The 11287-nt window shown below is 36.7% G+C and overlaps 1 long non-coding RNA gene across 1 annotated transcript; it reads right to left on the reverse strand.

Moving 5' to 3' along the window:
• Positions 1–2395: 2395 nt before the first annotated feature.
• Positions 2396–11280, reverse strand: LOC107834369 (uncharacterized). Its single transcript, XR_001660166.1, has 3 exons — positions 10909–11280; positions 9480–9483; positions 2396–2406 (listed from the first exon to the last, which is right to left on the reverse strand). It is a non-coding gene; the product is annotated as an uncharacterized LOC107834369 (long non-coding RNA).
• Between the last annotated feature and the right edge of the window lie 7 nt (positions 11281–11287).

Here is an 11287-nt window from a genome sequence, read left to right on the forward strand (position 1 = left end):
TCAAAAAACCCCTAAGTTCAAAAAACCCCTAAGTTCAAAAAACCCCTAAGTTAGGTTTTCCCCAGTTGGACTATTCCTTAAAAATAGTGAAATACATTCATATCAATATTTTTGTATTGACATGTTTAAATGTGTGCACTGACAATGTGAAAATTCAGTCTTTTATAATGTGAAGATTAGGGTAGATTAAGATTTAAGTGTTGCATCATGACACTCAAAAAGTTGGCTGATCCTATTTCCCCATGTCTTAAAACCATGAGCTTGCATTTTATCAAATTAAAGGGACAAAGTGCAAATTGATGTGGAAGTTGTCCTCCTAACTTCACATCCACAGTTTGAGGAAATTTTACTGCAACATTTTAGTGGTATAGTATAACAAACTACAGGTTACAGCAAAAAATTCCTGATGACAGACCCCAAAGTTCACATGAAAGCATCTGATCTAAACTATATTTCTGGTAAAAAGATTCTATTTTATTGCTCTTTGTTTTTAGATAGGTAAAGTAATAAGTATTTGACATAATAACATCTTACAAACTGTAACTATATTTTAATAATCATTTACTATGCTTCCTAAAATTATTTGCCAATGTGGATATAAGTACTTAGTTACATTTTGTTGAAGATGGAGAGATGACAAATTTTTACTACCTGTTGCTTCTTATCTCATCTACCGAGGTCAGTTAATGTCATGTGTGTAAAAGTGAAACCATAAAGAAGAGTCATTATTCAACTTAAAAATCATTAAGAATTTTATTCAAAGAATAAAGTGCATTAAATCACAGCATCTCAACATTATCAGAAACCAAAGCCAAAAAATGAAATTCTTAAAATACAAAAATCTGACCCTTTAGAAACCACTGCATGGTAGTTAAGACAGTTCCACCCCAGTGATCTGACTAGCTGTTTGCTAAATAACTTTATAAAGGTGTTTCTACTTTTTGGTGCGTTCTAATCCAGTTTAGAGTTGATCTGAAACAGCCTGTAATGACATGTTGCTGTTTGCACACCAGAGACCATGCAGGTGTTACCAAGGCCAAGGATGAATTCATTGCCATCTAATCCTCCCTGCATTTTCCCAAGGCAGGAACAATAGATGTTTTCATTCTCAAAAATTTTACTGAATAAAAATTAGCACATGGTTCATAGAATATTTTCAAGCTCTTATAAGAGACATGAGCAGTTTCAATACCAAAACACCTGTTACACTATTGTCTGATTAGTTTTCTACTTTGGTTATAATGAAGTTAAACATGTTTAGATGAATATATAAAATACTCTTAAGAATGTGATCTACTAAAATGTTAATGATCAAATTAATTTTAATGAAATTGGGATGATTACAAGTGTTCTGCTTATTAAGTTATACATTGATTAACCCTCTTACAACCAACCTGTCAGCGCCGACAGGATTCGGCTTGTGTACTTCCCATTACCATAATTTCTGAACAGTTCATCAAAAAAATTCCAAAAGTGCAGAAAAGCTGAGATATTGTGTTTTCAGTGCATATATGATGCATTATGGTAGCAACCTGGGAAAGTTTGATATGAGCTTGACCAATGACAAGATTCTCAGTTGTGTCATATTTGTCACCCAACCTACTCTGTATCGCAACTCCTGAACGGTTGGTTGCATTAAAAAACTTCAAAAAGTATTAGAAAGTTCATAAAATAATCAGAGAGTAAATATTTTCGTAAAGGAATTTCTCTGCAGAGCTTCATACTGCATCAGCAGAGTAGCGGTGAGAGAGAGAAAAAGGCAGAGGACAAGCTGAAATCAGGCATAAAATTATGGAAATGTCTAAAAGAAAATCCAGACTGATAAAGGGTCCCAGAAGGCTGATAACTGAAGGCAGTGAAGATAAGACATAACCAGTGAACCAGGTTGTGTAAAATATTTGTACAAGCTAACGTTAGTCATATGAAAGCTGCATAGCTATTGGCTAACTGTTAGCTCCATCTTGATTCCTGCATAATTTGTGCAATAACTATGTTGAAAATAAAATAATGGTCTTCCAAAAATAATGGCCTATGTAATATTTTAACTTAAAGTGATTTTGGCAACAAAAAAGACCAATTTTTCTGCCAAAAGATTCATTGTGAGAAAAAATAAATCAGCCAAGTGAGGGATTGGTGACCTGTCTAGTGTGTCCCCTGCCTCTTGCTCTTGACCACTGGAGATGGGTACCAGCACCTCTCAACCTGAAGTATTACAGATAAAGTATGGGTGGATCCAGAATGGGATTCTGTCTGCAGCTGGAGGGGAACTGCTTTAGAGCCTACCACAAAAATGAAAATGCCTGAAATTATTTTTTATAAAAACAGGCATAAAAACTTGTACATTGGAGGCCAGGCTTCAGTTTTCTCTGCATTTATGTAATATAGTTGAAAGTTGAAATTGTTAATCTTAAATTGTTTATCCCCGTCATTTGAAAGTTTAAGTAATAAACCTGAAAATTTCAATTCTGATTTTTTTCTCTTTAAACTTTTAAATTTTTAATAGACAAATGTTAAATAACTATGAAATACTGAAAGCTGAGGTTGTTCTGGGAAAAAAAGCAAAAATTCAGACTTATTGCACATTTTGAGAATTTGACAACTATAAAATAAAAACAGGCGGCCCATTTACAATGATGGTCTTAAGAGGGTTAAACTATGAGTAAATCTAACCTAAATTGAGATCTAATTTAATAGAATCAGGATCCATCTAGTATTTCAACATGAGTTAAAGTTAAAGCTGGAATTAAAAATAGCATAATTAAACTATTTCCAATAATGTCCAGTTATGATCACTGAGAATTAGTTTTGTAGAAAATGTTAGGGTATTAGAAATGTCAAAAAATGTGAGAATGAAATTAGATTTTGGGTTGGTTTTAGTAGTTCACTCTTGTACAACAGCTATAGCATGTTTCATAGATAAATCTACAAAGATTTTTACAGGGAATATTTTCAGAGCATTAGTCTGAGAAGAGATGGGGCTACTGGGATTAAATGGGTAAGATTCCCAAAGGTTGAAGATCTAGAATCAGAGTTTGGAAGGCTTGGTGATCGGTCATCCGTCTCAGACTCTGCAGCAAGTTTAATGAGATTGGATCTTTACATCTACCAAATGTGAGGAATGCATTACAATAAAATAGATGTAGGTTATTAGTGTAATAAGAATCAGTTTGATGAAGCTACCAACTAAAGGGTTGGGGGAGCTTCCACACAAATATATCGATATATTTACATGGTGAAATGGTATTGTAATGTGCTACCATTTATGTCTACTGTTCATCCAAGAGAGCCAGAAGACACCTAACAAAGATGTCAAACTGAAATAAGTGACCATATCACAACCAATTATTGTCCATATATCAAACTCCAAGATGGGTGTAACTGACCTTATGATGAGTTGCAACCACACAAGTGGCAAGAAATGGACTTTGAGGGTACCAATTACAGATTTGGCTTTGGAAAATAGCTGGCTATTGTACTGCAAAGACCTCTGTGTGGTACACCAAGAAGAGCATCATGCAGTTTTGCATGGAAGTAGCAAAAATTGTCTTGGCTTAACTTGATAACTGACTTTTGAGAGTGGGAATTGAACCTAGACATTTTATTCCAATGGAAAAAGCACCCAGTTAAGGCATTGCTCCATGTCTCAGTCCACAGAACAGCTAATGCCCATATACCAAAGGTGGCAAACTTGAAAAATGCAATGGAGTGTAAAAGCACACCAGAAAAAATTGAGTGCAGTTTTATTTGCAAGGTGCTCTGCTTACAGGCAAATTGCAATTGTTACAAAGCTGTTTACACATAAGTGTAACCATGATCCAATTTTTAACCCCAATAGTTTGAAGTAGATTTGGACTGTGAATTAAGTGTTTCAAGTGTCATAACGTATTCAGAAATTGAAATTAACAGTTTAGAAGAGCAGCAATGCAATTTACTTTGAGGGATTTTACTTTTTAGGGACCCATGTCTTCCCATACTTGTTAGTAGTACTTTGAATGAGCAACATTGCTGAAACAGTCACAAATACTGTATAATTTTATTTCTGAACTCAGAAATCATGCTAATGTGAACAGACACTAAAGGTTTTGGATTTCATTAATCAATTGTGACAATGTCATTGAAATTTAAAATGAATGTCATCATATGTGGACAATTTCTCAGCAACTACATCATGTAAAAATAATTTTATATTTGGGCTGATTGGGACCTAATGATTGCAAAAATGAAGACGGATTTAATAATAAAAGAGCTCAGGTCTTAAGAGGTTTAAGTTGTTTAGCAGACCTTTAAACTGAAGATTTCCTGAGATTAACATTCATTCCTTTTGCAGTTAGAAGTGGTGGAGCTGTAGAATCGAAGACAGAATACCAGTCAGCATGCATGTTGCTGTGTGTGAGGCTATTCGTCATAGAAAACTGGACTGCATTTAAGACTCCTGAGTCCTAGAGTCACCTTTCCCACGTGCTGTTCCTATAGGCGGAACCTGGGAAGGCTGATACGTACCATGCCCCTGGTTTCAAAAACATGCTATCCGTTAACACCGCAAGGTGGAACTAGCATGCCCAGGAAGCAGAAGCGTTCTCCGTTGATTCTGTGAGTCTGGTCTGCATTGATTGCCCTGCCCCCCAGATGGATGACCAAAAGCAGCTATAGCAAGGTGTCATCGCCCAACCTGAACCATCCACAGCAAGCTGCTGCCGTTCAGGTCTCCAGACACTTGTTGGGGTTCAAATCATCATCCCTGAAATAAGATCAAAGAGCAATTCTAGTGCCATCATACACCGCAAGACCTCTAGAATGCTCATATGTGGTCCAAGAAGGGTGCATGACCACATTAACAGTGCAAAGACTTACCCAATCCTGCCAGCAGGGGAGACTCGTGATCAAACTTGCAGCAGGCAGCAGTTCAACATAGCACACCCCATTCTGAGTCATGGTGCTGATTTTCTACATGTCTCAAAACTCATTCTCAGCCATCTAGTTTGAAAGAGGGGGTTATGCTGATCACAACGGTATATAGTTTGTTAGTGATGGCGACCAAAAACAGCTGAAATAGAAGCTAAAATCTGAAGCCCCACCATGCAATGCATTCTGGGTAATGCTGATGGACATTTTAAAGTGCATTTCTGATGTTTAGAACAGTGTTAACACACATTTCTAGCTCCTAGCAGAAGCTCAGATTAGATTAGAAGCTGAACTGTGAGTTCTGTCTTAAAAACTGAGTTTGGAGAGAAAAAAATTAAATAGAACATGGTTCAAAGAGTGGACATTTAAAATCAAATTCCAGCCTTCAGAACAGCATTAGGATAAAACCCCTTCATCCAACAGATTCTCAGAGATGAAATTTAAAGCTGAGCTGTGACTTATGTAGAAAAAATTAATAAAAACGGTACTAAAAAACAAAATACAAAATTGACTTTCGTCAGTGCATGTGCACTGTCTGTCATAATCCTTTGGATTATTTCAAGTATTTTGATGACATTTGGGGTATAGGAATAGTATTGAGAGGAGCAGTTTAATCATCCCTTACACACCCTAAGCAACCACAATGCTGTCATCAAATTAAAGTCATCCACCAGCCTTACAGCAGTGGATTTCTTGGAAACCACAACATTAAAGATCCAAATTTCTGCTGTACACACCAATTGGACATCAAAGTTTATTTCAAACAAACTGATACACACATTATTGACATCAAGATTTGATCTATAGCACATATTTGCTAGATTAGTCAAATCACAATTATTGTGGTTTAAAATAATTTAGAGACAAGAATCAGCTTTTTATGAAGCAGATACGGTGCTGTTTGCTGCTTTTTCCACCATGGGGTGCATTTTCTGAAACCAAATCAACTGATGAGTGTCTGGCATTTCCTTTTATCACCTGATAATATTGATTTGATTAAAGGTCTCTGGCAGAACTTCCTGTTCCTGTTAGTGGAAGGCTGATGAATAGGAAGATCATTGCTGCTTTCAGGAGGAACAAAAACCTCAAAGACCATCTGTGTGCATGCAAAGGTCAGATAAAACCACGGGCCTAGCACTATTGGCCATGGGCAATTTCTTGGGTACCAGAAATGGTTGCTGAGCACTTTAACATAAATTGTGTATCATGTCCCTATAAGGGATGATCCAAAAATACAAAATTGTGTTTATTTAATAATGTGTCAAATCTGTCAAGTAAGGTTTGAGGGTGACACAGCAACTACTTTGCATAGACAACATGTCTTGCACAAAAAGGTGAGGAAACCACACATTTTATTTATTCAACATTTTATTGTACATAGTTGGGTTCTGGAGCACAATCCTTCCTGGACCGTAAGTAATAGAAGGAAGGTTGCTAAAACTTGGATGACCAGACTTGGGACTAAATCACTCCTGGGATTGTTGAATGATGGGTGAATTTTGGAATTAGGGGGCTGATGGCAGTAGGCCTTGTGCATAAAATTTCTTTTGGTTTAACTAACACAAGACCCAAAAGGTTTTCAATGCTCTTCCTACAGCCTCTATGCCAAAACTACATAAAACTTTGCCAGGGGAAAAAAACACATTACTGTGTATCAGATCCCAGCCATTTCTGTCCAAATCACAGAAATGCCTCTTTGTGTTCCATTACAAAAATATAGTTGGTTATTTTGCTGGAGAAATATTACTATACAAATTATTGAAATGATCTATTCAAATTAGATTAATAACATAGAAAATCTCTGAAATAATAATGATCTCTAGATTAAACTTGGCTGTTAGAATGGTGTTTTTGCCTAATAAAGAAGAACAATTGGGGCTTGCCATCACAATGGATAGGGAGGGGCAGCGACTGACTTGCGAGGATGGCATTCAGAACTACCTGCTGTTTTGGGCATTATATAATTGATTTAACCCAACAACTGTTACACATGGGATTAGTGTAGCCATTGAAAATCAAGCTTACTGAAAATTTGAAAATAAAAGTCTCAATATACATATTAAGTTAGTGCACCACCTTAGCCTTTACTATCTTGTTCTCTCAGGCTAGTGCACTGGTGCATTAATATTAGCACAAACATTAGCAGTGCACTAGCATTAGCCTTTTCCCTAAATAAGCTTTCAGCTATTTTTCTTACTTGTTAGCCATGTTTAGCACACTGAATATAGGAAGTCAATGTAAGATGACATGCTAATGATACCCCATATGCCACTGGCAGCATGTAGGCTAACATTAGCATATTGGCTAATTTTAGCTCACACTAATTTTAACATACTGAATGGGATAAGTCTATGTTAGTCAACATGCTTGTGAGTTTCCACAGGCTATTAACTACAATTTAGCTAAATTTAGCAATGATGCTAACTTTTAGCATCAGAACACTGGGTTCCAACCAACAGGCACATCTTGCCAGGCCCCATTTTAATTTCTTCAGAAGTTTTCTAGTCTTAAATCAGTTGTACTTTGTCTAAAACACAAGTTTTAGGTCATTTCTGTACCATCTGATAAAAGCACATTAATATCTTTATATTCTAAATTTTAAGCAGTATAATTGTAAAATGTTTTATTTACCTTTTTTAGGTTTTGACAGTGACTAGTGTTTTTTATCTTAACATTTCTGTTTGAAGTTGTTGAAGAAGATTCTAGGTTATAATATTTCTTAAGAAAGCTCTTTTGGCTCGATCTCCTTCGATCCCAGGTTCTCCCGGCGGGCCGCGTGTAGCCACACAAAAACAATAATGAGTGCAGACATCACAGAATTGCAGTTTAATCCAATAGAAGACAACGCATAAAATTACAACAGAAACTGCAGAACAACAGAGACATACATTCATTTACCTGACATAAATGGGAAGAAGAAGGAACAAAAGAAAGAAAAGCAAAGACGTCTTTGGAGAAATCTAATTTTTTACTCCTGTGTAGAAACTTTTATAGTAAAGGCGTATTCTTGTCTTTAATTTATTAAAATAAGGCGTATCTTTGCTCATCCAACCAGGAGCCATCTCTGACCCTCTCTAAAGCTAGGAACTCCTGCTGTTTTATGGCTTTTCACAGATGAGTGTGAAAAGCTGGAACTTCTCCTGATTGTTTCCCACACAGACAAAAGGCAGTTCAAAAGATCTTACCAAACCATCTGCTGTAACTACAGGTAACATAAAGGTCAATAGGCCAGAATAAGTTACTGATTTTAAAACTATAATTAGGCTATTTCAATAAAGACATGTTAGGTTTTAAAACTAGCATACTTTAAATTTATTTTCTTAACAAGGTGTTACATCCAAAATGTCTCTAGTTGATAGTGGAACTACGGCTTCCATCTTCCTGTTCCTGGAAAGCAGCTTCTCTTCATCCAAGCTGTGGCGATGAAGAGAAGCTGGGAAGGTCCGGCTGTCAGCCATTGTGATTAATGGCTCAGCTGAAACATTACAGCTCCGGGTATCTCCCAGAGTCCACAAAGGCTCGCTTCTTTGTTCTGATGGCAAATGTTGTCAGGCGCTTGCTGCTGCTCGTCCAGAAACAGATAAAGATTTACTGTCATCAGAGGTCAGATTAAAGTGCACACAAACGCAGACATTGATTTCCAGGGGAGAGAGAGAGAGTGTGTGTGTGTGTGGGGGGAATGACACATTTTGGGGAGGAAACTCATTCCAGGCACGATGGAGATATGATCAGCTTATTTGGGAGGTGGATAATGTGGAGCCCTCTCCAAGAATAAACTCTGAAAGAAGTAAATTGTAAATATTGATTTGTGAAATTAACTGTCAGTCTGACTTTTTGAGATTACTGGTATCATCTTGTTGAGCACAAAGCAATAAATTCAAGCACAAGAAGGAGGGGCGACTCAAAAACAGCTGTAGCCACTTAGTGATGCTTGTTCACTTCCATCAGACTGCAGCTTAGTTTCAACCAAAAGTTAAAAAAAAAATACATTATCTGTGACATTCATCCAGATTGAAGCTCAATTGACAAGAAGATAATCTGAATATCAGATAAACAGTTTTCCTTTGACGTCTAAATGACAAAGCTTGGTATAAATGATGCTATTGGTGGCTACAAATCGGTAATAAGGTTGTTATAGGTGTGAGAAAGATTGAAGTTAGACACATTTCTACAGCATTTAGTTACTTTCACTTTAATTTATCTAGTTTTGCATTGAAAAACTGTTATAAAAGTAGCCATAAATGACTATGATTATTGGCTTAATTGATCTGTCTGAAGAAGAGAAATAAGAGAAATAAGATTTTTTTTTCTGAGACTAATGTTGTCAAGGACAATATTCAGAGTTTATCATGAGATCTATTTTCTGCTGTTTCCATAGAGGCTTAAGGTCACTGTTGCACAAAAGGATGTTGACTAGTTAAGTATTCTGGTTTCCAATCGCAGCCTGGCTCTTTCTGTCAGGAGTTTGCATCTCCTCTCAGAGAGGACATATTTAGTATGAGGAGAGAAAGAGGAATCAAACTGTATAAAACTATTTTCTTCAGAGTTTGTAACTATCAGATGTACTTTAATGCTACAGATCTAAATTACTACAAGACTTTCTGAACTTCCCACATGATTAGTGAAAGAAGACATCTAAACACAGATGGACAGAAACTAGTTCCAGGAAGTTTAGGTGTTAAAAAAAAGTCACACTTAGCTGCACACATTTTATTCATTTTCTCTCTTTGGGATATCCATGCTGTAGGATCTACTGGGGTGGCATGGGGTGGCAGTTGCCACCCCAAATGAGAGCCTTGCCACCCCAGCTGGCAACTATGAATTCAGTAAATAGTTATGGGAAATCAGACATTAAGCGATTTAATGTCCGATGTTGTCGGAAAAAAGACAATGTTGTCTTTTTTCCGACAAAATTGAATGCAACACAAAGTAAACTGACACCTACTGCTAAGTTGCGGGAAGTGCGAGAGAAGGACAGAGCGCCAGCAGCATTGATGGATATAAATTACTGGACTGGACATTACATGACTTATCGTGCGCAACACCTGCGCCATTTGCTGTCGATTGAGTCAACATTATGGGTGGTCAGGAAAATACCACAGCCACGCAAAGAATCTGAAAAATAGACCCAATATTTAACGGTTAATTCAACCCTATGAATTAGATAACAAGGGCTTCAGATTTAACAGGTGAGGAAAAAGTTTTAACTTAAAGAAAACATTGAACAAATGAGCAGTGGGTCAGTTATACTAGCCTAACTGCTGCTGGCCTGGTATTGACTTTGATAGCCTTAGCATGTGCTGCGCAGTTCGGTGTGTTTTGGTTCCGTTAGCATTAAACAACCCACCAAGTCATCAGTAGAGCAGCTGTTTAAACCACTGCTGTGCTCAGGCAAAAACTTATCAAAAATGACAATATAGACATCAAACCTGACAGCAGGGCGGATCTAGAAAAATATTTATGGGGTGGCAAAAGGGGGCAGGGATTTTTTCAGGTGTGGCAACATATGCCAGTATATATATATATATATATATATATATATATATATATATATAGCAACAGACAGAAGATTCAGTCTGTTACATTATACTGTCAGCATAATGTAACAGACTGAATGTTCTGTTTTGGTGTTTTGCTACTTTTTTGTGTGGGAAATGTTTGTTTTTTGGTGTTGATTCCCCTGATCGGTAATCTCCGCTCTATCTGCTCGTGGAGCTGTTATCTGTCGGTTACCATGGCAACGGGTCCGCGTAAAGCCGACACAGTGCGAGAAAAGGCGGAATAGAAGTGGTTCTGTCTAGTTTGGTTCTTCACCTGTTTATCAGCTTTATTGTACCTTTATTGTGGCGTACTGTCTGCAGCCGCTGTAGTTCCTAAAAGTTAAACAAGCGACAAAAACTGAACTAATCATGAAACTACGGCTCCTACAGCATATTTAAAATAAAACGATTGACCAATAAAAGAGAAATTTGCCCCTTCTTTCATCTTGAAAGAACTAACAGAAACTTGTATCACAGAGAATTGATCAAACCTCAGTTTTCTCCTCTTTATTTTAAGTCGTATTTAATAGATATATCGGATAACAAATGATGGCGCTAAGAATATTTTTGTGACAGATTTCTCCTCGTCCTGCATTGGGGTAAAATGGTTTTCTGGACATAACTCAATGAATCACATAGCGACTAATAGGCGCTGTCCAATCCAGTAATAGATATCAATTAGCAGGAGTATGAAAGACATAAAAATAATTAACTATACTACATTAAGAAATCGTCATTGCTACATGAAGCTCATTTTGAAACAATGCAAGTTAAAAACAATATTTTGCAACAAGTAAATTAAGTCCAATGTTAGGTCTGTGTAAGCTAAACATGAAAATGAGACA

The sequence above is a fragment of the Poecilia formosa genome, unplaced genomic scaffold (genome assembly GCF_000485575.1).
Source record: "Poecilia formosa unplaced genomic scaffold, Poecilia_formosa-5.1.2 Scaffold598, whole genome shotgun sequence".
NCBI lineage: Eukaryota > Metazoa > Chordata > Actinopteri > Cyprinodontiformes > Poeciliidae > Poecilia > Poecilia formosa.